Source organism: Meriones unguiculatus, chromosome 14, assembly GCF_030254825.1.
Source record: "Meriones unguiculatus strain TT.TT164.6M chromosome 14, Bangor_MerUng_6.1, whole genome shotgun sequence".
NCBI lineage: Eukaryota > Metazoa > Chordata > Mammalia > Rodentia > Muridae > Meriones > Meriones unguiculatus.
In genome coordinates this window covers 2,291,967-2,319,030 of record NC_083361.1, presented here as the reverse complement: position 1 = coordinate 2,319,030, position 27,064 = coordinate 2,291,967, and the positions used below count along the sequence as shown (strand labels likewise).

Here is a 27,064-nt window from a genome sequence, read left to right as displayed (position 1 = left end):
CTTGAAGTCCTCTGGCAAACAACATGAGCCACCTTCCTTTAGTCATCCAGGAGGTGTCAGGTGGGCAGGTAAATCAAAACTAAGTGTTATGGCTCTTATGTGTGCTGCTGAAGGCAGTGCACCTTAGGGTGTGGCCACAGACACATCTATTACACTATCCCCAAGAGTTAATGTTACAAAATAACCACTGGTGCCTGCAGTCCTTTACCTTCCGGGCAGTAGGAATAATCCTCTGAAGAAGTGGATCAACTTTTCAAGCATTAATTTTGCACCCAGGTGTTATATGGGGATTGCAAGAAAGAAATTAAAATCATGGCATATGTGAAAAAGGAAATGCAAATTAGTGCAGGGGATAGAATTGCTCAGCTGTTACTATTTCCTTACATCAAAAAAACAAGGCTGATCCAGTAGAAAGAACAGGGACTTTGAGGAGTACTGGAAAAATTGTGTTCTGGTAAACAATGGTTAACAATCAGAGACCCAAATTAATGGTGCAAATGAATAGTGTTGAAATAGGAGGTTTGGTGAATGCAGGAGTTGACATCAGTATACTTTCCCAAAGGTCTTAGAATTCAGATTGGCCACTTCAGAAGGTTTATACACCATTTATGGGAATAGGTAACTTAGGAAAAATAAACAAAGTGTCTGATGGATTAAATCTGTGAGAACTGAAGGGCAAACAGGGAAGTTGAGACTCTATGTGGCTGAAATATCCATACATTTATGGGTACAGGATCTTTTACAACAATGGGGTACTCAAATTAATATTCCTGCAATCCCAGGGGTAGCAAATGAGGAAATTAGGGGTGATATAGTAGATGTTCCTGGGAAAGGTATTGAAATGTGTGATCAAGAATAATCACAAGCTGTGCTAATTGTCCAAACACAAGACATCACAGGGAGTTTTCAAGTTTATAATAGGAGCCACTGCTGAGATACCAACAGCCTTGCCCCTAAATTGGTTATTTAAGAGACCTGTGTGGCAAGAGCATGGCCCATAATGAAAGAAAAATTGCAGGCATCTGAACAACTGGTACAAAAGCAGCTGGAGGCTCAACATATAGAAGAGTCTACCAGCCCATGAAATTCCCCAGTGTTTGTTCTAAAAAGGAAATCAGGAAAATGGAGAATGATAGTGGATTTAAGAACAGCTGAATAGAGTAATTTAACCAATGGGCCCTTTCACAGCCTGGACTTCCTTTACCTTCTTTGTTACCAGGATCATGGCCTATAATAATAATTGACTTGAAGGATTGCTTTTTCATAATATCTGTGTATGAGCAGGATAGAGAAAGGATTTTTTTCTCAGTACCTACTCTGAACAACGATGATCCAATAAACAGATATCAGAAATAATTCATAAGCAATTTCTTCAATCTATCATTTATCATCTATCATTTACATGGATGATATTTTGTTTAAGGAAACACCAAAAATTCTGCCATGCCAGAGCTTACAGATTGTTCCAGGGAAAAAATACAAAGAGATTCACTTAGTTATTTGGGTTATAAAATCAGTCAACAAATATTTAGACCACAAAACGTAGAGATCAATAGGGACCAATTGCAAACTCTTAGTGAGTTTCAAAAATTAGTGGGAGGCATTAATTGGCTGAGGCCCACATTTGGATTAGGTACTTACGAGTTATGTAATTTGTTTCAAACATTACAAAGAGATTAAAACTTAGACAGCTCACAATGTCTAACAGCTGAAGCAGAAAAAAAGTTAACTCTTGTAGAGCAAAGACTGAAAGATGCATATGTGGACAGAATTTATCCTAAACTTGATTGTATTTTGGTCATTTTACCTTCAACTCGTTCTCCTGCTGGGCTTATTATACAAAGGGAAGATAATATTATGGATGGATTTTCTTACCACACAAACCAACTAAAAAATTGAAGACATATATAAAAAGATTTCTGAATTACTTATAAAGGTAGAATAGGACTACATCAATAGTCAGGAATAGACCCAGATGAAATTATAGTACCTCTTACTAATGCTGAGATTATGTTATGGGTGAAGAATAAAGACTGGCAAGGAGCTTGTAGTAACTATTAGGGAGAAATTAACAACAAATATATAAATAGACTATATAGTTTTTAAAAAGAACTAATTGGATTCTTCTATGTACTGTAAAGACAGCGCCAAATCCAGAGGAACCAACATACTGTACTGATGAAAACAAGCTGGGAATGGCAAGTTTTAAGTCTGACGAAATAAGCAAGGTGACCAAAAAGTATATACCTCAGTTTAGAAATTTGAATTGTATGCAATTCTTATAGTATTATTAGATTTTTCTTGAATCTCTTAATATGATTGCTGGTTCTTTATATGCAGAAAGAGTTGTTTTGCATAAAGAAACTGCTGAATTTGTTCCTGATAAATCAGAATTAACTTCAATATTTATGCAATTACAACAGGCCATCAGAAGTAGAAACTATTCATTATATATTACTCGTATTCAGTCTCATACAGGTTTGCCAGGTCCATTAGCACAAGGAAATAAGAAACTGACCAGTTTCTAACAGGGAATCTGTTATAAGACTCCTAATTTCGTGAGAAACATCATGTTAATGGCAAAGGTTTAAATAAAAAAAATTCTATCACTTGGCAACAAGACAAAGAAATAATAATTAAAAAAATCTTATGTGTTCTGTATATAACCAAATTCTGTTAACTGCTGGTAGTAACCTTAGGGGTACCAAAAGAAATGAAATCCAGCAGATGGATTGTTTTCATTTTTCAGAATTTGGAAAACAAAGATTTATACACCACACCATTATACATACTCAGAGTTTCAATGGGCAACTGCTTTACATTCTGAAAAGGCTGATTCCCAACACTTGTTGGGAATAATGGCAGTTATGCTGGTGCCTGCATAATTAAGACTGATAATGCTCCCACACATATATCCAATATGATGAAGCAATTCTTTGCATATTACAATGTAAAGCAATTAGTGGTACACCACACAATCCTACAGAACAAACAGCTGTAAAAAGACTCAGTTGTACCTTAAAACAAATGCTTATTAAATAAAAAAAGAAGTGTAAAAACTGCCAGGGACAGGCTAAATAATGCTTTGTCATCTCTAAATTTTCTTAATGTTAGTAAAATGGAAAACAGTAGCTGAGAGACACTGAGGAACTAGGTCAACCAATATACTGGAAGGATGTGTTGACATTAGAATGGAAACCTGCAATAGTTCTGAGATGGGGGTGTTGCTATTCTTATGTATCTACAGGGAATGACAAAATATGGTTTCCAACAAAACTTACAATGATTAGGTCCGACCAAGGAAAACCTCTTATCAGCTGAGACATGAAGGTCTTCACAAAGCAAATGACGCAGGCAATTCACTCTCACAGAGTGCCTCAGTTACCGATTTTTCCAAAATTTGCATGAAAATCAATTTCAAAAGGGCTAGCCCAAATGACAGACAACATAGACACTGGATAGACAACACAAAAACTGGACAGACAATGGACAGAAAAAGATACAGCTAACTGGGACTTGGACAGTTTTCACAGAGCACCCACAAGGTATCTTTGCCATCAGATAAGTAATTTTAAGAACACGATCCATTTTCAAAATGTGGAGTGGAAGTTTTTGGTCGTTTGATGTATCATGTTACTTTCATGTGGATTAATGTATATTGATAGAAATTTAAAGTTATTTTGTTTAATTATTGTATATTGATGAAAATTTAAGGTTATTTTGTTTGACTATTATTTGATGTATTGTACATAAGCATATTTAAAAACGTGAAGTTCTTATATGTAATTATTCTTGTGTGTATATTGTTAAAGTTAGAGAATAAAACTTTTTTTAAAAAAACATTTCTCTGTCCTTTTTCTTTACATGCCAAGTTTTCTTTAAAACTTGGGACTGCAGGTCTTACTATCTCCCACTTCTTTCATAAGATTCCCTGCACTCTACCCAAAGTTTGGCTATGAGTCTCAGCATCTGCCTTGATACCCTGCAGGGTAAAGCCTTTCAGAGGCAGTAGGCTCTTGTCCTGTTCCCTGTTTTCTCCTTCCTCCTATGTCCATCTTCTTTGCCTTTCTGAATGGGTATTGAGCATCTTAGCCAGAGTCCTCCTTCCTGATTAGCTTCCTTAGGTATACAGATTTTAGTATGTTTATCCTATATTATATGTCTAATATCTACTTATGAATGAGTATATACCCTATATGTCTTTCTGCTTCTGGGATACCTCACTCAGGATGATCTTTTCCAGTTCCCACCATTTACCTGCAAAAATCATGATTTCCTTGCTTTTTATCACTGAGTAATACTCCATTGTGTAGGTGTACCACAATTTCTGTATCCATTCCTCAACTGAGGGGCATCTGGGCTGTTTCCAGCTTCTGGCTATTACAAATAAAGCTGCTACAAACATGGTTGAGCAGATGTCCTTGTTGAATACTTTTGGATAGATGCCTAGGAGTGGTATAGCTGGATCTTGAGGAAGCGCTATTCCTAATTGTCTGAGAAAGTGCCAGAATGATTATGAAAGAAATAGGAGAGAGTAAGACCTGGAGAGGACAGGAGCTCCACAAGGACAGCAACAGATCCAAAAAGTCTTGGCACAGACTTTACTGATACTCCAGCCAAGGACCACTCATGGAGATGGCTTGAAACCCTTGCACAAAGGTAGCCATGGCAGCTCAGTGTCCAAGTGGGCTCCATAATAATGGGGACAGGGACTGTCTCTGACAGGAACTGATTGCCCTGCTCTTTGATCACCTCCCCCTGAGGGGGGAGCACCCTTACCAGGCCACAAAGGAAGACAATGCAGTCACTCCTGATGAGACTTGATAGACCAGGATTGGAGGGAAGGGGAGGAAAACCTCCCTCATCAGTGGACTGGGAGAGGGACACGGGTGAGGAAGAGGGATGGTGGTATTGGGAGGGGAGAAGGGAGATAGGTACAGGAGGATGCAAAGTGAATGAACTATAATTAATAAAAATTTAAAAAATTATAATAAAAATTTGAAAAAAGCTTGGGATTGTTATACAAAGAGTTAGTTATTTATTATTTACTTAATTATTATTATTCACTTATTATTATTATTCACTGCCCAATGTGTCTCCAACTCTAGAGATAATATATGAAAGGAGGCCATTATAGTGGACAAAGCTAAGAGCAGGGCTGATCTCAGGGTCACTGAAGTCTCCTGGACACTCAATACTAGAAAATTCTTAGCTGAGACATGCCTTAGCAGGAAAGCACTTTCCTAAAATCTCTCAGTGAGGGGTTTGAAGGCAGAGAGGCTCATCAAGAGAGCACCTTCTACAGTGTACCAGGGAGAGCTAGAGGTGTGGGCTCTTTGAAACTTCCTTAACATATACAGGGCCCTAGATTCCAACTTAGGATAAGAGCATGCAGTAGTGGGGAATTGGGGACAAATAAAGGCTAAGGAATTGTTTCTAGAGCATCCCTTTTCTCAAAAGAAAGTAACATAAACTCAGAGTTTCCATGTTTATATTTTATAGAGTCTACTAGACTGACTCAGTTCAGCTGACAGCAGCTTCTGTATGTAACAAACTCACCAAACACAATAGGCAAGTAAACTACACGCTGAAGTGAGATTTTATTCTTCCTACAGCAACCCTGTCACAGCTGGCCCTGAATATTCCAACATAGCTGCAGCCCAAGAAGAAACCTTCAAACAGCCTTATGAAGATGATCGAGGTCTTTAAAGAAAAACTGAACAAATCATATAAGGAAATCCAGGAAAACAGGAACAGTGGGAGGAAATGAACAAAACCCTTACAGGAAAACACAAACAGTGGGAGGGAAAAAGAAACTATTCAAGATTAGAAAATGGAAATAAAATCAATAAAGAAAAGCACAAACAGGGAATTCTGGAAACAAAAATTTTAGACATACAAATAGGAACGACACAGCCAGGCTCCACCAACAAAATACAAGAGATAAAAGAATCTCAAGCATTGAAGATACAATAGAAGAAGTTAATACATTGGCCAAATAAAACATTAAATCTTAGAAACTGCTGACAAAAAAAATAAATACATAAAAAAATTAAAAAATTAAAAAAAAACATCCAGGAAATCTTGGATACCATGAAGCCTAACAATAATAGGAATGGAGGAAGGAAAAGAATCCCAGCTCAAAGAACCAGAAAGTATTTTTAGCAAAATCATGAAAGAAAAATTTTCTAACCTACAGAGATATTTACAAAGCAACAAGAAACATACAAAAAAACATATAGATTGTACTAGAAAAAAGTTCCTTTGACACATATTAATCAAAACACTAAATGTACAGAACAGAAATATTGTATTAAAGGTTGCAAGGTGGGAACCACACAAGGAGAGCAACAGAACCAGAAAACTTGAACACAGGGACCTTCCCAGAGACTCATACTCCAACCAAGGACTATTCATGGAGATAACCTAGAACCCCTGCACAGATGTAGCACATGATAGTTCAGTGTCCAAGTGGGTTACATAGTAAAGGGAAGAGGGACTGCCTCTGACATAAACTGATTGGTCTGCTCTTTGATCACCTCCCCCTGAGGGGGAAGCAGCCTTACCAGCCCATGGAAGATGACAATGCAGCCACTCCTGAGGTGATCTGATAGACTAAGATCAGAAGGAAGGAGAAGAGGACCTCCCAATTAGGGAGGGGCATGCATGAGAAAGGGGGAAAGGGGGCGGGATAGGGAGGGGAGGTGGGAGGGGCTTATGGGGGAATACAAAATGAATAAAGTGTAATTAATAGTAAAAAAATAAAAAAATAAAAATAAATAAAAGTTGCAAGGTAAAGAGACGAAGTAACATATAAAGACAGACTTATTAGAATTACACCAGATTTTTCAATGGAGACTCTAAAAGCCAGAAGGACCCAGCCTGCCATGCTGCAGACTGTAAGAGACCACAGATGCCAGCCCAGAATACTGTACCTAGCAAAACTTTCCATGGCCATAGATAGAAAAAAACAAGATACTCCATGACAAAGTCAAACTTAAACAATATTTATCTAAAAATCTGGCCCTACAACCTGAAGAGATTACACATGAAGAAACACAGGGAATAAATAATCCAGACCAACAAAATGAAAAGAAGGGGCACACATACACATCCACCACACACCACTACCACCAAACGACAATGACAACAAAATAGCAGGAATCAACAATCACTTGTCATCGATATCTCTCAGTAGCAAAGATCTCAATTGCCCAATTAAAAAACCACACACACACACTAACAGCATGGATGCAAAGAGCAGGATCCATCCTTCTGCATTCAAGAGAAGCACCTCAATATCATGAATAGACATTACCTCGGGTTGAGAGGCTAGAAGAAGACATTCCAATCAAAGGGGCCTAAGAAGCAAGCTGGTGTAGCCATTTTTAGATCTAACAAAATAACTTACACCAGAAGCCATAAGGAAGGGCACTATATATTTATTAAAGGAAAAATCCACCAACAGAACATTTACATTTCTATCGATTATTCTCCAAACACAAGGACACTGAAGTTTGTAAAATAAACAACAGTATGGCTTAAATCATATATTGCCTCTCACACACTAATAGAGGCAGAACCCCACTCTCAACAATAGATAGTTCACCCAGAAGATCAACAGAGAAATGCTGGAGGGAACTGATGTTATAAACCAAATGAAAGCAACAGAAATTTACAGAGCATTTTACCCAAATACACACACAAAAATACACCTTCTTCTTTAGACCTCATGAAGCTTTTTCAAAAATTGACCATATCCTCAAACATAAAGCAAATCTCAGCATATAAAACCAAATTGAAATAACACCATACATCCTGTCAGACCAATACAAATTACAACAGGATATCAGCAACAAAAGCAAGCTTACAAACTCATCAAACTGGACAGCTCTTTACTGAATAAAAAAGTGGGTCAAGCCAGAAATAAAGAAGAAATTAAAGACCTTCTAGAATTCAATGAAAAATGAATATGTAGGCTGGGCACAGCGGTGCATGCATGTAATCCCAGAATTCAGGGATGCAGAGGCAAGTAGATCTCTATGAGTTCAAGGCCAGCCTGGTCTACAGAGCAAATCCAGGAGAGCCAGGGCTACACAGAGAAAACCTGTCTCAAAAGAAAACAAAAAGAACAAACAATAAAAACAACAAATAAAAGAAAAGAAAATGTATACATGAAATACCCGATCCTAGACACAGTGGAAGCGGTTGTACAAGGCAAGTTCATAGCACTAAATGCCTATGTTAAAACAAACAAACAAAACAAAACTAGGCATGTGCTTCTCTGGCTCTCATGCGTGGCATTCTCAGCAACCAGTCATCTCTTCAGGATAGCAGAAGAGTGGTTGCTGGTCCCGGGGATGCTGAAATGAGTGGTGAGTGGGACAGCATAGAACAAAGCCTCTGGGTGCTAGAAGTGTGCCTTGCCCTTGTGGTTTCTAGGCAAGCCCCTCATGGAATCCCAGCAGATGCCAACTTCCACTCCACTGAGAAATGGGACCATCCCAAACTAGAAAGAAAAACAACTGGACCTTGAATAAGGGCCAGCTAAGAAAGAAGAACAAGTCAGGCAATTAAGGGCTACTAAATCTTGAGCAGGGGCCAGACCAGATGACCCTCCTCAAAAGACTGGACGAGCTTGTTTTAAGATAAGGGACCCGGGACTGGGAGGACTGTCCTTGGAGCTGTAAGCTGCCAGCCGCGAAACCGGGAGATGGGAGAGATGGGAGGACTGTCCTTGAAACTGTAAGCTGCCAGCTGCATAACTGCTATCTTTTCTGCTGACTAGTCAATGTAAAGGCCTGATATTTTAGGTATAAAAACTCTCTGCTTTGTATGCTCGGGGTCGTCTCCTGCTTTGAAGGGATGACCCCCATCGCGATCAGAATAAACTGCCTCTTGCTTTTGCATGGAACCGCGGTCTGTGAGTCTCTTTGGGGGAGGGAGCGGTACAGAGACCGGGAGTGCAGGTTTTGCAGCACCTTGTTTCTTGAATCAGAGCCTTCACAGGTCTTGATCACAAGAAATTGTCACAAAGCTGGGAGTGGGACTTTCTAACATTTTTAGGAAATTAGTTGGGAAAGACCATGTGATATTATCAAGCATAAGGAAGCCCCCTGCTTTTGTCTTCCACAGTGGCCCATTTGCTTATGCTGCTATCTTAAATTACAAGAGCATTCATGACATCATGGAGTGCTCTGCTGAATGCTGTCAGAGAAAGCAAATGTGTCTTTGGCCAGAGATATGCATAAAACTGGACATTTCAGCTGGACACAGGAGAGATTGTTGTTTGTGCCCGGCATGCCTGGGGCTTTTGAACCTACTTCTCTTTGGAACACTGTAATCATAAGACAACTTACAATAGTTTACAGGGCAGCTTGTTAAGAATTTCTGTTTTGCTTATTGTAAGTTATGAACTAGCTTATTTCAGACTCTGAATTGTCCAGTACCAGTGACCACAAGGTTGTGTAAGAGGAAAGATCAAAAACCTCTTCTCCCCACATAGAATTTTGTCTTTGGTACAGCACTTGAGATCACTGAACTTTATGATTATGATCATTCAAGGGTGTTTTGATTTATCCTTCATGATAATTACCTGTTAGATATCCTTTAAAATGCAAATATAAAATGATGTCATTACTGTTATAAGAAATATAAATAAACCCTGTGGCCCTGAGTAGTCAGTCTCCTCCCCAGCAGCCTGTCTCCCAAATGCAGGTTCAGATAATACATTCTCAGAGGCTCAGAAAAAGATTTAAATTGCCATCAGCAGCAACTTCTTCACATCACCTGCTGCACTGACCCTTCTCATGCCCTGCCCTCTGCTGGGGCTGATCTCTAGCATACATCAGTGACTGCCACAGGGCCACCTGGAAAGTCATGGAGGCTCCTGCAGGGCAGGGATACAAGGCACATACCTAAACATAGTAAAAGCAGTATACAGCAAGCCTATAGCCAACATCAAACTAAACAGAGAGAAAGTTAAATCAATCCCACTGAAATCAGGGACAAGGCAAGGCTGCCCACTCTCTCCGTATCTCTTCAGCATAGTTCTTGAAGTGTTAGCTAGAGAAATAAGACAACTAAAGGAGATCAAGGCGATATAAATCAGAAAGGAAGAAGTCAATGTATCATTATTCACAGATGATATGACAGTATACCTGAGTGACCCAAAAATTCTATCAGAGAACTCCTTCAGCTGATAAACACCTTCAATAAAGTGGCTAGATACAAAGTTAACTCAAAAAATAAAAAATAAAGCCCTCCTGTATACAAATGGGCTGAAAAAGAAATTAAGGAAACAACACCCTTCACAACAGCCACTAATAACATAAAGTACCCTGGTGTGACTCTGACCAAGCAAGTGAAAGACCTGTTCAGAAAACACTTCAAGTCTCTGAAGAAAGAAATTGAAGAAGATATCAGAAGATGGAAAGATATCCCATGCTCATGGATTGGTAGGATTAACATGGTGGAAATGGTCATCCTACCAAAAGCAATCTACAAATTCAATATAATTCCCATCAAATTACCAACAGAATTCTTTATAGACCTTGAAAGAACCATTCCCAACTTCACATGGGAGAACAAAAAACCTAGAATAGCTAATACAATTCTGTACAATAAAAGACCTTGTGGATGTATCTTTACTCCCTGTAACACAAAGCAATAATAATAAAAACTTCATGGTACTGGCACAGAAACAGACTGGTGGATCTCTGGGATTCTATTGAAGACCCAGAAATAAACCCACACACTTACGGACACTTGGTTGTCATCTTGACAAAGAAGTCAAAACCATACAATAGAAAAAAGACAGCATCTTCAACAAATGGTGCTGGTCTAACTGGATGTCTACATGTAGAAAAATGCAAATAGATCCATACTTATCACCCTGCACAAAACTTTGATCCAAGTGAATCAAAGACCTTAACATGAAACTGTGGTTAGCATACCACAATCCAGAGTTGCAGTCATCTGTCATTGTCCAAATCTTCTTGGAGACCTTGGGGAGCTACTGCCAGGATTTTGGGACTCTCTGCCACAATAAACTTACATGTGTTAAAATGCCATATTCATCAGATCTCTGATAAGCTTGAGGGCCAGCATATCTGAGTTACTCTTTGTTTTTATCATCTGTTTTAAACTGTGTCCTATAAAACAGAATGCTATTTAATCTAGTTCTAGCATATTTCTGAGATGCATGTTTTAGAACTATATATTTTAAGAGAAATAGGCAAACTTTATAGTTATCTATCTTAGGCTTAACCTTTAAAAATGTATACAAAGACACTAGGTAAAGCTCAACACCTTAACCAACTGCAGTCGTTAGCATAGCTGTAAGTCTGCTCTTTCTGAACTAAAATCAAAGCAAACATTTTAATCAGATACAGTTTATAGAGGGGCTAGTAAATCTTGCTGATCCTACCACTTTGTATTAAAATTGAACAGTAAAAAGCTTTGCACTTAACACTAATTAGAGGACTGAACATAACTGAGAGACCTAAACAACATGGTGGTAAACTCATGTCTCCACCCTCTTTATCTCCAGACCAGCATGGCGGCTGGCCACGTATAACTGAACTCAGTTGAAAGCCCTAAACAAATATGGCAGCAAAACTACAGCTTCATGTGCTCTCTATCCCTGAACCATCATGGCAGCTAGCCATGTGTTAGCACAGGCTGTGACTGACAATACCAACATAGCCATTAGGTGCTGTTGATGACACAGCAAACACTGTGGAGCATCCATAATCCCCCACAACCAAAAGTTCTAACATAGTGATCAAATAAGTTTTAGAACCAACTGCATAACAGAACAGTACAGAACACTTTTAAACTGTATGAATTATTTTAGCCATACCAAACCTATCAGCCAGATTTTTTTTCCTTAAAAGAGTATTTTAAAAAAAAAACATTTTGTAATGAAGAATCACCAGCCTTTTAAATGAATTATAACATATTTAAATACATTTTTTTAAATTATATTAACTCTCTGGCTTTTTATAATACATCCACTAACCTGCAACATCCTACATACCTTTAGGTTCCTAGCTTTCTTTTTTTGGCTTAACCAGACATTTTTGCTTTAGGCAAGCTATTTTTTTTAATATCTCTTGCTCACTCTCTCTTTGTTTTTAGACAACAGAAAAACTCCCATTATTTTTTTTTTATTTTTTCCAAGGGTGGGAAACTGTTTTAAGTTCGTTGTTAGACTGCCCAAGAGTTATTGCTTAAAAAATCTGATAAACTGTAAATGTTTTATCCTCTTAAACATCTAAACAATTTTTAAAACTCATCCCTGAAATATCAAAGCAAAGTATCTTCTTTAGGAGTGAATTCACAATTTTAAGTGAATTATGGAGTGAACCATAATTTTAAAAGTTGAAACCAGATTTTAAGACCAAAATTTATCAGTGAAAACAACCCAATCTTCAGAACCAATATCAACTTAGAGCAAGACTTTCTTCTTATCCTAAAAGGAAATAAAATCATTTTGACTCAGAGATTTTGCAACCTTTGTCCTTTTCCTGAGCCACACCATGTGGCAATTTACATTGTTGTTATTTAAACATATGCATTAATAGACCCTACAAACACATAGTCACATAAACGTATTTTAAACAAGAATTTGAATTTAACCTTAAAACATACCCAATTATTTTTGATCATATTAACCATTTAAGACCAGTTGAAAACAATCGTATAATGGCCATATATTTGAACAGACAGACAAAACTTTTTTTTTTTTTAGACTCAGCTGTAATTCTAAACATTACAGCAAGTGCAGTTTTCTTCCTAAATTACTGTTTGATCTGTAAGGTGCAAGCCCCCTAGGTGGGAGGAGAAAAGAGAAGAGCAAGAGGGCATGGTGAGCTCCTGCCACTCACTTCCCTGCTGAGCTGGCATGAAGGCAAGGGGGAGGAGTTTTTCCTCACTCTCGGCAGCCACAGCAGCTCCTATCATGGAGCAGCTACGGTGCCAATCCCCGCCTAGCCATGTCTAAGGACTTCCACCCAGCAAGCCCATGAGCCTTGCCTGCTCCCTTGGCTCCCTTGTGAGCTCTACTGTAGCTTACCTCCCCTGCAGGTCCTGAACCTGCTTCCTGGCTGGGACTCTCCCCTCCCCCATGCTCTTTGGCTGTCCATTGCAACAAGGGGATGGCGCAACAAGCCCATGCCCTGCTGGGTGTGCGTTGTTATTCCACAGACGCTCAAGTGCCTGAGCACCACCTGCCCAAGCTCCAGCCCCAGCTCCACATGTCTCCCCAGCCACCTGAAAGCATTCCCTCCTCGGCTCCCTCGGGAGGGAGAGCACACTGCTTGGTGTCCTGCCATGCAGCCGTGTGCACTCCCGGGCAAGAACTAGTTCTAATTTTAACTGTCCTCTGTCCAAATTTTCATCAGTCCAAGTCTACAAAGAAACAGACACAGAAAAAAATACATACATACATGAGAAACACAGGATTTAAATTGCTGGGGGAGCAGAATCTCTCTGCTCCTCCCTGTTCACAGAAAGGGGCAAGCTGAGTGTCCTACAGGATGTCCCATGGACTTGGCATTAATGACTTGTCTGTCTGCCTTAATGAAACCGTTCCAGGCGAGTGGCTTTGAACCACTCAGGGGACTCGAACCCCTTCTACAGATGCTCTCGAGCTAGACCATCTCTCTGTCAAAAGAGTCAGAGAGGCAACAACAACAGAAACACAAAGAATCAGGCAAGTAATCAAACAAGGACGCCCTTCTGAGTGGTACCACAGTGCTCTGATAGAACAGCTGCCTGGTGGCGGTCGTTCTCTATGAAAATCAGATGGGAGGAGTACCATCTCAGATCCAACCTCCCAAATGGAAACTGGGGTGTTCCCCAGTTCCCAGTCAAGCGATATTCTGACACGTCTGTCGATCGCAATGACTGATCAGATGACCAAAAAGGTCCAGATAGGCGCCTAAACTGAAACAGATTGGTACCACAGAAATATGATTGAGAGGCTGCCTCATGGCAGCCATCTCTGACAAGAAACAGATTGGTAAGACAGAAACAGACTAACCTGTTCTGAGCTCGACCTCCGAGTTCAGTCTGATGAGGGTTGGGGAAGGGGCACGCCCTTTCCTGGCCAAACGCACCAAAAATTTAAGACCTGGGGTCTCACAGCTCAGGAGTTCAAGATCGCGCCCTTCCTAGAAACTCCCCCAGACCAAGACTCGTTGCAAAAGCAAGAGGTTTATTAACCATTGCACAATGGGGTCACCCCTGCTGGTCAACAAAGAGCGGCACCCGGAGACAAAGGCCTTTAGGTTTTTAAAAGAAAAATTGCGGGAGATTTGAGTTGCAGTCTTGGCAATTTAGGATTGGATGAGGAAGCTATAAAGTAAGATAATTGGTTAGTCTTAGGAGCTCAAGCTTGGCCAGTCCTGCCAAGTGTGGATGCAGCTGCAATTTAAGGTGGGGGTGGTTAGCTCATCCATGAAGATTAGGGGCTACAGACTTTTGGCTGGAGGTCAAAAGCTACTCAGAAGAAGTCTAGGTTCATTGTTAAGAAACGCTATCTCAAAGACAAGGGTCTGGTCCTTCTTTTGCTGAGTGAAGGTCATTGCTTGCTTGCCCCTTTTTTTATATCTGTCCTCACAGATAGGGTCACATTCCTTCACTCTCTGGAAAAGTACTAAGAGGCTTTAGCTTAACCTGGACCTAAAACTCAAAACTATAGGCTTTAGAAGACATATAGGTTACAACGTTAGCCTAACCCTTTCAAAACCACTAAATCTATTAAAAGGGAAAGTGGGGAAGAGCCTTGAATTCATTGGCACAGGAGACAACTTCCTGAACAGGACACCAACAGCTCAGGCTCTAAGATCAATAGTCAGTAAATGAGACCTCATGAAACTGAAAAGCTTTTGTAAAGCAAAGAACATCAGCAATAGAACTAAACAGCAGCCTACAGATTGAGAAAAGATCTTCCCCAGCCCTACATCTGACAAAGGGCTAATATCCAAAATCTACAAAGTACTCAAGAAATTAAACACTAACAAACCAAATAATTCAATTTTTAAAATAGGGTACAGAATGAAACAGAATTCTCAACAGAGTAATCTCAAATGGATGAGACACACTTAAAGAAATGCTCAGTGGCCTTAGCATCAGAGACATGCCAATCAAGACAACTCCGAGATTCCATCTTACACCCATCACAATGGCTAAGATCAAAAACACAAGTGACAGGGCATTGTGAGGATGTGAACAAAGTGGAACACTCCTCTCTTGTTCGTAGGTGTGCAAACTTGCACAGCCACTCTGGAAATTAGTCTGGTGCTATCAGAAATTTTTGAATAGCTTACCTCAAGACCTAGCTATACCACACCTGGGTATATACCCAAAAGTTGCTCTACCATACAGTACAGACACTTGCTCATCTATGTTCATCACAGCTTTAGTCAAAATAGCCCAAAACTGGAAACAGCCCAGATGTCCCTCAAATGAAAAATAGATACAGAAATTGTGGTACATTTACACAATGGAATACTGCTCAGCTATTAACAAACAAGGAAATCATGAAACTTGCAGGCAAATTCATGGAACTAGAAAAGATTATTCTGAGTGAGGTAACTGAGAGACCAAAAGATTAAAACTTAGCAGCTATTATTAAGGCCTGAACTAGGTAGGTAAAGAAGGACAGTAATGCCCTGAGGGGAAGGGCCACCTCACTGCATTCTTTCCCCACCCACTAGAGATACAGTTGCTAGAAAACTGGCCCATCCCCCTAGGGAGGGACACCAGATCATTAATGGTCTGGAAACCTTCCTTATAGCCAATCAATTCAAAATGTAGCATTTTGAACAATAGATGCTTGCCAGGCAGGAATTGCCCCTGACTTGGGCATGCTGGGAGGGACCAGAATCTTTAAATGACCCAACTAACCTGAGCACGGCATGCTCGGCTCCCACTGCTTTGGCAGTGGGGGTGTGTGGGCCCAAGCTGCAGCTTGTAATTTACAATAAAAAGAACCTCATGTATTTACAGAGGAGTCTGTTTATTCCTGGTCTTTTGGGGTTCATGAACTGGACAGAACAGTAACCAAGACCAAGAAAGATACCCATGATATGTACTCACTTACAAGTGGATATTAACCATGTAGTACAGGATATTCATACTACAATCCAAAGTAGGTAAGTAATAAGGGGGACTCAAGGGAGAATGTGTAATTCCCACTCAGACGTGGAAATAAAATAGACAGCTGAAGTGATTGAAGAGAGGGAACAGAGTAAGAGAGGGAGTATGGAGAGAAATGATGGTCAATATCACACCCGGGGATAAAGGGGGTGGAAGAAGTAGGGATTGCAGAGAGAAGAGAAACTATGGGTGGGGACTTCTTTGTGACAAGCTGAAGACCTACCACAGGGTAGGCTCTTGCGAGGATATGAGGGTGACTCAAGATGAGACTCCTAGTAACAGGGATCACAGAGACTGAAAAGGCCACCCTCTAACTAGACATGACTTTTAGTGGAGGAAGTGGAACACCAAACCACCCACAAAAAGCTTGGACCCAAAATTTATCCTACCTTCAAGATGTGCAGAGACAAAAATAAAGCAGAGATTGCAGAAATGTCCAAACAATGACTGGCCCTACCTGAGACTCACTCCATGAGAGTCAGCCAACCCCTGACACTATTAATGATATTCTGCTATGCTTGCAGACAGGACCCTAGCATAGCTGTCCTCTTAGAGGCTCCACCCAGAAACTGGGTGGAAACAGATGCAGAAACGCACAACCAAATGTTAGGTTGAACTCAGGGAGTCACGTGGAAGTGTGAGGGGGAAGGATAGAAGGACCAAGAAGGGACAGGAGCTCCACAAGAAGACTGACAAAGCCAGCTAACCATGGGCTCAGGGGGTCCTGTGGAGACTGATGCACCAACCAAGGACCCCTGCATGGACTTGACCTAGGACCCCTACACAGATGTAGCCAATGGGCAACACGGTCCTTCTAAGGAGGATGGAGGCTGTTTCTGACATGGACTCTGTTGCCTAATTTTTGGTCACTTCCCCTTGGCAGGGCCACATTGCCAGGCCACAGAGGAAGACAATGTGCTCAGTTCCAATGTGACTTGATATACCTGGGTGTGTAGGTGGGAAGAGGGGCCTTCCCTTCTATGAAAAGTAGGGGAAGGAGGATAGGAGAAACAGAGAGGGAAGGTAGGTCCTAGAGGAGAGGAAGGAGGCTATGGCTGGGATGTAAAATGAATAAATAAAAATTAAAAATAAAAAATTAAGAAATGGGAGCTCATGAAACTGAGAAGCTTAGGCAAGGAAAAGGACAACATCAATTGGATGTAGTGGCAGCCTACAGAATGGAAAATGAATTTTACCAACTTCTCATCCAATACAGAACTAATATCCAAAAAAATAAAGAAATGAGATATAAAAATAATCCAGTTATAAAATGGGTACAGATCTAAACAGAGAATTCTCAATAGAGGAAACTAAAATGGCTGAGAAAGACTTAAAGAAATGCTCAATATCCTTAGCCATCATAAAAGTGCAAATCAAAACTATTTGGTGATTCCACCTTACACCTGTCAAAATGTCTAAGATCAATGACACAAATGACAACCCATTCTAGTGAGGACATGGAGCAAGCAGTAAACTCCTCCACTGCTGGTTGGAGCACAATCTTGTCCAGCCACTATGGAAATCAGAGTGGTGGTTCCTCAGAAAATTGGGAATCCATCTACCTCAAGATGAAGCTATAGCACTCTTGGGCATATACTTAAAGGATGTTTCATTCTACCATAAAGACACTTGCTTAACCATGTTCATCTCTGGTTTATTCATAATAGACAGAATTGGAAACAACTTACATTTTTCTCAACAAAAGAACAAATTTAAAAATATGTGGTGTATTTATACAATGAAGTATTATGTAGGTGTTAAAAAATGACATCATAAAATTTGCAGACAAATGAATGGAACTAGAATAAAAATCAGCCTGAGTGCTGTAACTGAGACTCAGAAAAGTATAGCATATATTGATTTATATGTGGATGTTAGCCTCTAAATATATGATGACAAAATATTATCTATAATCCATAGATTCAAATAGGTTATTTATTGACAAAGGGGCTAGGAGGGAGACATGGATTTCCTTGTGAGGAGAAAACAGATTTTTATGGTTGGTCTAGAGGTAACAGAAGAAACAGGAATGGGAATATCAGGTAGGGAGGGGAAATTGGTTTGATAGATAAAATGTGGAGCTAGAATTTAAGGGTGTCTGAAGGGTAGTAGGAAAACCTAGTGCACTGGAAACTTTCTAAAATATATGTGAACCAAATTAAGTGTCTAAACAATGAGGGAGACATAGCCCCTAATGTCCATCTCTTGTCACTAAGTAAAGCTTCTAGTACCAGGAGGGACTGAGTTACATCCAATTGAGTTGTCAGACAAAAGGGTCCCATGGAAATCCCCAAACAACCCAGGCTGTTGGCAAGACAATCTGTTGCTCTCTGCAAATGACAGCAAGGACCCATTCCTGAAGACAAAGCCCACACAACTCACTGAACATGGGAAGGTCAAGCTGGTGCCTACATAGAACCTTCACCCCCATGTTCTAGCGTCATGAACTCTGCAGGCTACTGAAAGAGAAATGTGTACACCAACCCAGCCATGAAACCTTTGGTGTACAAGGCTGTCCTGCCTGCGAAATGTGCTGGGGAGCAGTGGCGGTACAAAGCTGATGTCTGGTTTGAATACCCAGCACTTCTGGGGTAACCAAGAACAAGAGATGAGATATCCTGAGTCCTAGGATAAAACCAAATAAATACTACTGGTCAAAAAATTAACAATAAAATAAATCTTTTTTTTTTTTGTTTCTTAATACAGTAACACCTTTATTATTGTGGGCATTTTTTTTTCAATGCAGTTTATTCAGAAACCTTGAACAATCCTCTTAAAGGCATTCTGCTAGTCATAAATTTTGCCTTATTGAGCTATCATCACAAAGGCTTCCTCCTGCAAGGCAGAAGGGAGCAAGTAAAGAAACCCAACACCCAGACATTACATAGGTAGAGAAAGAGCCCTTGGAGCACACTGGCCTAAATGGAATGTCTCCTGTTGTAGGCTATTAATATTTACTATTGGTTTATCTTCTAGTAAAGCTTTCTGCTAATCTTAAACAGCTGTATAACCAAATCACCACACAGAGACTGGGTTTTTAGTTACCTAGAACACAACGCTGGGCAATATTTACTCCCTCCTAAACCTCCAAGCCCTCAGTTTCCTAACATTTAGATTTCCCACAGTATACTCGCTTTTTGTGAAATCTTAGGTCTGGTTCATGCTCCACGTCCTCCAAGATCTCTCCTCCAGCTCTCTCTCCAAACTCTCCTCTCACCCTTTCTCCTCCCCACTCATTTCCTGCCTTCTGGCTCCTCCCCTCTTTCCGGTCCTCTGATTCCTCCCTGCTCAACATTGTGTCTAGTTGCTTTATTTTGTACTGTTTACACAAGAGTTGAGACAGGATGCTTAGAATGAGTATCACAATGCAATATCCGGATTAAAACCAGAGAGTTGGGGGTGGGGTGGGGGAGAAATCAGTATTTGAATGAACAAGGGTAAGGTGTATCTATAAAAAAAAAAAAAAAAAAAAAAAAACCACATTATACCAACAGTCTCCATAAAATGCTTCTTCTCAGAGTTTAGGGAACTCTGTGGAAAATGTCTCTGAAAGAGTATATGTGCCAGAGGGGGTGGAGGACACCAGGAGAACAAGGCCTCTAAATCATCCTGATCAAAGTTCACAGGAAATCACACACTGAAGCAGTATTCAAGGGCCTAGACGGGTCCGCACCAAGTCTTCTGTGTATGTATTATAGCTTTCAGTTAGTACTTTTATGGGATTCCCAAGTGTGTGAATGAGTGGGTATCTGATTTTCCTGCCCGCTCTTGGGCTCTTTTCCTTCTGTAGGTTTGCGCTGTCCAACTTCAATGTGGTGAGTTTTGTCCTGTTGTATTACATTTTCTTTTGTTATGTCTTGCTATCTCTTAGAAGACTGTTCTTTTCCAATGAGAGACAGAAAGGGAGTGGCTCCATATGGGAGAGGAGGTGGGAAGGAACTGGGAGGAGTAGAGGGAGGGAAAGTGTAATGAGGATATATTATGTAGGGAAAGAACCTATTTGCAGTAAAAGGGAAAAAGAAAAAATAAGCACAAGTCTATCAGGAAAAGTACCTCAATTAATGGATTTGATGCAACTAAAAAGAATTGATGGCTCACTTAGGTCATTACAGATTCTAAAGTGAAGGAGCTATCTTCTGACATTTTTAAGACTTTGCATAGGAACTACTGCACTGGCTTGAAGACATCTCCAACTCCCTGACAAGGAAATGCTGTGTGCACCCATCTCCCCTGTCAATCCTCTATTTTTGGAGCAGTGGTAGAAACCTGCTTTTGCACTGGGCCGGGCACGGTGGCACATGCCTGTGATCCCAGCACTCAGGGAGGCAGAGGCAGGAGGAGCTCTGTGAGTCTGAGGCCAGCCTGGTCTACAGAGTGAGTCTAGGATGTCCAAGGATATACAGAGAAACCCTGTATCGAAAAACCAGAGAGAGAGAGAGAGAGAGAGAGAGAGAGAGAGGTTTTAACTTGTTTAAAAAGGATTTACTCTAATCATAAAAGAAAAAATGGAAAATGAATTTGGTCAGGTTTACAGGGCTTAAATATTTCCTTCAAATTCCTCCAGATGAGGATGGGACCCTTCAAGGTGCTTTTAGCCAGGGTGGATAGGATGGTACAGGCAAAGCAGCTGGAATAGACTCAGGTAACAGGGACCTATTTCTGTTTGTGTCCCAGAAGGCTGGGCCTTCCCTCTAGTGTCTGGAAAGGGAATCACAGGTCTGTCTCACCTGTGGAGAAGGGCATAAAAGCATCATTTTTCTTTAGTGCTCCATTGGCATCCAGGAAGTGGGCAGGATTGGAAATGTTTGGCTGCTCAAAGTACCGTGGGTCACGGAGAGCTGAACTCAGGATGGGGTACACTTCAGCGTTCTAGGAGTTACAAAGTTCTAGGAGTTCTAGGAGTGTGACAGGAGTTCAGTGTTAAAAAGATGTTGACATACACTGACTCCATATGCAAAGCAGTCAGTTCCTAAGAAGCACAGAATACTGGGAAACCACAAAGGGGGTGAGGCTGGTTATTATGAGTATGCTCATGGAGTAGAGATGAAGAATCACAGCTGCTCTCACCTTGGAGAGCAGGTGTCTTCAGAAATCTGTGTCTTTGGTGTGGCCCTCCAATTGGGGTAGATCTAAAAATCTGAATCTCATGGATGACTGCCTCAGTGTATGGCATTTTGATGCGGTCATCAAGGGTTGGTAGGCGGTGTGAGCTGATCACCTGATCGATCTCCTTTTGGACTTTCTTTGCACAGAAAAGGAGACAATAGACAATGTCCCCTTCCCTGAGGCAATGCACAATGGGCCTGTTTTCTGGGAGGCAATGACCCAGGAAGAGCACAGAGCAAGGAGACAGCAAGAAAGACCAGTGCGAGCTGCTGTGCACACCTGTGCTCCTCTCCAGCCCCGCCTCTCCAGCCGCACTCAGAGCACTGTAGAGTCTCTCTCAACAAGCTCCCACCTTGCTTGTAAACAGAGAGAAAGGAAAAACGTACAGCAAAGGCCATTCAACTGTCAATCTGGAGTGAGGACTAGCAGGGGAAATGGCAAGAATGTAATAAATTGTATTTCTACATGCACAGGTCACACACACACACACATTTTGCATGGAATTTATACTTAAAAATCCAGGAGGCTGGAATTCACCACATGCAGTTTTTCCCTTTAAAAACTCTGCCCTCCTGAGGCTTGAGACTGTGCTTTCTAACCTGCTGGAGCAGGGACAATGGACAGCCTGCGCTTAAGCTTGAATAAAGCCCTCATGTGTTTGCATCAGATTTCTGTTCCTGGTGTTTGCATCAGACTCGTTTCTGGTGTTCTCTTTGGGGATCTCGTGATCTAGGCATAACATAGGAGTATGAGTTTATTTCTGTGTTTTCAATTTGGTTTCATTGATCAACCTCTCTGTATCGATGCCAACACCATGCAGATTTATTTATTTATTTATTTATTTATTTATTTATTTATCTTTACTATAGCTCTATAGTATAGCTTGAAATCAGGGATGTTGATATCACAAAACGTTCTTTTTTTTTTGGTACAGAATTGTTTTGGCTATCCTGGGTCATTTATTATTCCATATGAAGTTAATAGTTGGTCTTTCCAGGCCTGTAAAGAATTGTGTTCGAATTTTGATGGGACTTGCATTGAACCTAAAGATGGCTTCTGGCAGGATGGCCATTTTTACTATGTTTACCCTACAAATCCATGAGCATGGGAGATCTTTCCATCTTCTAAAATCTTCTTCAGTTTCTTTCTTCAAAGACTTGAAGTTCTTGTCATACAGGTTTTTCCCTTGCTTGGTTAGAGTCACACCAAGATATTTTATGTTATTGTGGTTATTGTGAAGGATGTTGTTTCCCTAATTTCTTTCTCAGTCCTTTTGTCACTTGTATTAAGGATGGCTACTGACTTTTTTGAATTAATTTTGCATCCAGATACTTTGCTGAAGGGGTTTATCAGCTGTAGGAGTTCTCTGGTAGAATCTTGGGGTCAGTTATTTATACTATCATATCATCTGTGAAGAGCAATACTCTGGCTTCTTCTCTTCCAATTTGTATCCTTTTGATCTTTACTTATCTTATTGCTCTAGCTAGAAGTTCAAGCACTATATAGATGAGATACAATGAGAATGGGTAACCTTGTCTTGTCCCTGATTTTAACAGGAACACTTTAAGTTTTTCTCTATTTAACTTGATGTTGGCTATTGGCTTGCTGTATATTGCCTTTATTGCATTTAGTATGTACTTGAATCCCTTATCTCTCCAGGACTTTAAACTTGAAAGGCTGTTGGATTTTGTCAAAGGACTTTTCAGCATCTAATGAGATGATTATGTGTGTTTTTTTTTCCCTTTCAGTTTGTTTATATGGTGGATTTCAATGATGGATTTTCATATGTTGAACAAGCCATTCTTTCTTGGGATGAAGCCTACTTGGTCATGGTAGATGATATTTTCTATGTGTTCCTGGATTCACTTTGCAAATATTTTATTGAGTATTTTTGCCTCAATGTTCATAAAGGAGATTGGTCTGAAATTCTCTTTCTTTGTTGGGTCTTTGTGTAGTTTAAGTATCAGGGTGACTATGGCCTCATTGAATGAGCTTGGCAATGTTCCTTCTCTTTCTACTTTGTGGAATAGTTTGAGGAGTATTGGTGTTAGCTCTTCTTTGAAAGTCTGGTGGAATTCTGTATTAAAACCATCTGGCCCAGGGCTCATTTTAGTTGGAAGGCTTTTTTTTCCTTAGGGGATTTACATTTTTTAAATTATTAACCTCATCTTGATATAACTTTGGTGAGTGGTGTCTATCAAGAAAATTATCCATTTCATTTAAATTTTCCAATTTTGTGGTGTACACAATATAATCAGTACAATCTAATGATTCTTTGCATTTCCTCGGTGTCTGTTGTTTCATCCCCCTTTTCGTTTCTGATTTTATTAACTTGGATGTTCTCCTATCCTTTAGTTAGTTTAGCTAATGCTTTGTTTTTCTTGTTGATTTTCTTAAAGAACCAGCTCTTGGATTGGTTGATTCTTTGTATTGTTCTCTTTGTTTCTAGGTTATTAATTTCAGCCCTGAGTTTGATTATTTCCTGCCAGAGATTCCTCTTGGTGTGATGTAGAGAGCTGCTTGTTTTTCAGGGTGCTTTGTTATTGAGCTTCCAGCAAAAAAACGTTTTCATCCTGGCCTTCAACTTGAGGCAGAGATAAACAGGATGTTTTACCAAGCTTCTTCCTTTTGTTTGTGTGAGGATCACACAGAGAGGTGGTCAAGGTAAACAAGTTTGATGTCTCAGTGAACCTTCATTGTACTGAGTTGCTTTGCTCTGACTAAAGAAAGGAATCCTGGAATAAACCAGGTGACAGTCCTCTCGAGTTGACCCTGTGTGTCTTGTGTTATTTTTTTTATTCAATCTTCACTTCTCCCTTAGGAACTTTTTGACTCTCCTGGGGTGCTCCAGCAGTGTGGCACCAGCACAGGGACCTAAGATATGGGGAAACACTGAAAGGCACCATGGCATTGGTGAGCATGGACCATAAATAAAGAGAAACAGGCATGGGGAGTAAAATTCAAGAGAAAAATGGAACAGGCATTTTTTCTGGAGGATCTAAGATGGCAGCGCCAAAGGACATCTTTCTCACCAGCAGCACAGCAGGATCTGCACAGTGATGACGGAACTCTGAGTCCTAAAACAGCAGTGATTGTGTTTCCCAGGTGAGAGGAAACCTACAGTGTGGGATTCAATCTTCAGGTCACTCAGCTAAACTGCAGAAGAGTTTCCAGGTCCCACCAGGCACTGAGTCGCCAGCCCAGAGCCAGACATCTGTGTGCTCTGATCACCTACCCAGACTGAACTGTAGGCTTCACAACACCAGAGACTAGGATTTCCAGTCTAGAGAAAACCTCATGGTGAAGGAAGCAATCAGGATTGACCTTAGGTCACCCACACAATCCTTAGAAAAGGACCTGGGTCCTGCAGGAGTGCAGCCACTGGCACAGAGAGCGGTGTCCAGCCGCCAGCACAGTCTTACCTGCACACCGGACTCACCGTTCCAGACTGAACTGAGGTCCACAGGGCACCAGAGACTGAGTTTCTTTGTCGGGTGGAAGCCCCACGGGGAGAGGAACAGCAGGTCTAAACTCAGAGCACTCAGCCAACACCCCTATACCAAAAAGTTCTCGGGAAAAGAACCTGGGTTCCTGCAGGCAACCAGGTACATAGTCAGCAGCAAGGTGGAGCCATGCACCTGTGCCTGTGTGTTCTACTTGCCATCCTAGAAGGAACTGCAGACCCACACCTGCATCAGAACCCTGCCAAGGGGTTCTCTCCACCCCAGGATTCCAGCAGGAACCAGAAATTAGTGGCCAACACCTGAGACAGACAAATGGGTAGAGGCCAGCATAAAAGCACAACCAACAAAAAGCAAAGCAATATGGCATCTTCAGAACTCAGTTATCCAGGGGCAAGTAGCCCTGGACATCCCAACATAAGTGAAATTCAAGAAAATGACCTTACATCTATGCTTATGAAGACGATAATGGTGGAAACAAATAAAATATGTAAAGAACTAGAGGAAGAGAAAGTCAAACAGATTATGGCCATACCTAAAGAAATACAGGAAACTGCTGCCAAACAGTTTCTGTCCTTCAGAGAGGAAATAATTAAGTCACAGAAAGAAATAAAAGAAACAGAAGAATGTTAAAACAAACAGGTGAAGGAATTGAAGGAAAAACAGGAAAATACAGTCAAACAGATGACGGAAATCAACAAAACGGTGAAAGATCTGAAGATAGAATTGGGAAAATTAAAATAAATCATAAACGGAGGAAATCATAGAGAGGAAGAACTTAGGAGAGAAAACAGGAACTACAGAGGTAAGCATAACCAATAAACTACAATAGATGGAAGAAACAATCTCAGGTGTGGAAGATACAATAAAAGAAATTGAGGTATCCATCAAAGAAAATAATAAATCTAAAAAATTCCTGACACAAACCATCAAAGAAATCCAAGACAACATGAAAAGAGAAAAATCTAAGAATAATAAGAATAGAGGAAAAAGAAGATGCCCATTTTCAAGGCCCAGAAAATATTTTCAACAAAATCACAGAAGAAAAATTTTCCCAATTTAAAGAAGAGGGCTATAAACACACAAGAGGCCTACAGAACACCTAAATAATAAATTAGACCAGAAATCCTCCTGCCATATAATAATCAAAACAGTAAGCATACAGAACAAAAAATATATATACTAAAAGCTGCAAGAGAAAAAGACCAAGTAACATATAATGGTAAACCCATCAGAATCATACCTGACTTCTCAGCAGAGACTATGAAAGCCAGAATGGCCTGGACATATATCATGCAGACCCTAAGAGAACACAGATGTCAGCCCAGGCTAGTATACTCAGCACAACTCTCAGTCATCATTGATGGAGAAAACAAGATAGTCAACAACAAAAACAACACCTACCCACAAATCCGGCATTACAGAAGATACTAGAAGGAAAAATACAACCCAAGAAAACCAATTATTCTCAGGAAAACACAAAAAATAAATAACCTCATTATAGAAAAACAAACAGTAGCCAAACACACAAACCACACTACCACAGCCAACATCAATATCAAAGGCTCTTACAGTCACTGGTCATTAATCTCTCTCAACATCAATGATCTCAACTCTCCAAAAAAAAGGGACAGACTAACAGAATGGATGCATAAAAAAGACCCAACAATCTATTGCATACAAGAAACAGACCTAAGTCACAAAGATAGATATTACCTGAAGGTAAAGGGCTGGAAGACATCTTTCCAAGCAAATGGATCCAAGAAGCAAGCAGGAGTAGCCATTCTAATATCTGATAAAATGGACTTTCAACCAAAATTAATCAAAAAAGATGGGGAAGGACACATTATACTCATCAAGGGAAAATTTCACCAGGAAGACATCACTATCCTAAACATCTATGCCACAAATACAAGGACACCCACATTTGGAAAAAAAAATATTGATAAAACTTAAATCACACATAGATCCCCACACATTAATTTTGGGAGACTTCAACACCCCACTCTCAACAAAGACAGGTCAACAAAACAGAAACTAAACAAAGAAACAATGTTTCTAACAGAGGTCATGAATCAAATGGACCTAACAGAAGTCTACAGAACCTTACACCCAAACACAAAAGATTTTACCTTCTTTTTAGCACCTCATGGAACCTTCTCCAAAGTGAGCCTCAACAGATACAAGAAGATTGAAATAATCCCTTGTATCCTATCTGATCACCATGGAATAAAGCTGGACCTCAACAACAACAGAAATATCAAAAAGCCAACACACACATGGAAACTGCACCACTCACTATTCAATGACAGCTGGGTCAGGGAAGAAAT

At 40.3% G+C, this 27,064-nt stretch overlaps 1 pseudogene; it reads right to left on the bottom strand.

Annotated features, from left to right (window-relative positions):
• Positions 1 to 24,884, bottom strand: part of LOC110566205 (cytochrome P450 2B1-like) — a 43,644-nt pseudogene extending 18,760 nt beyond the window's left edge.
• Between the last annotated feature and the right edge of the window lie 2,180 nt (positions 24,885 to 27,064).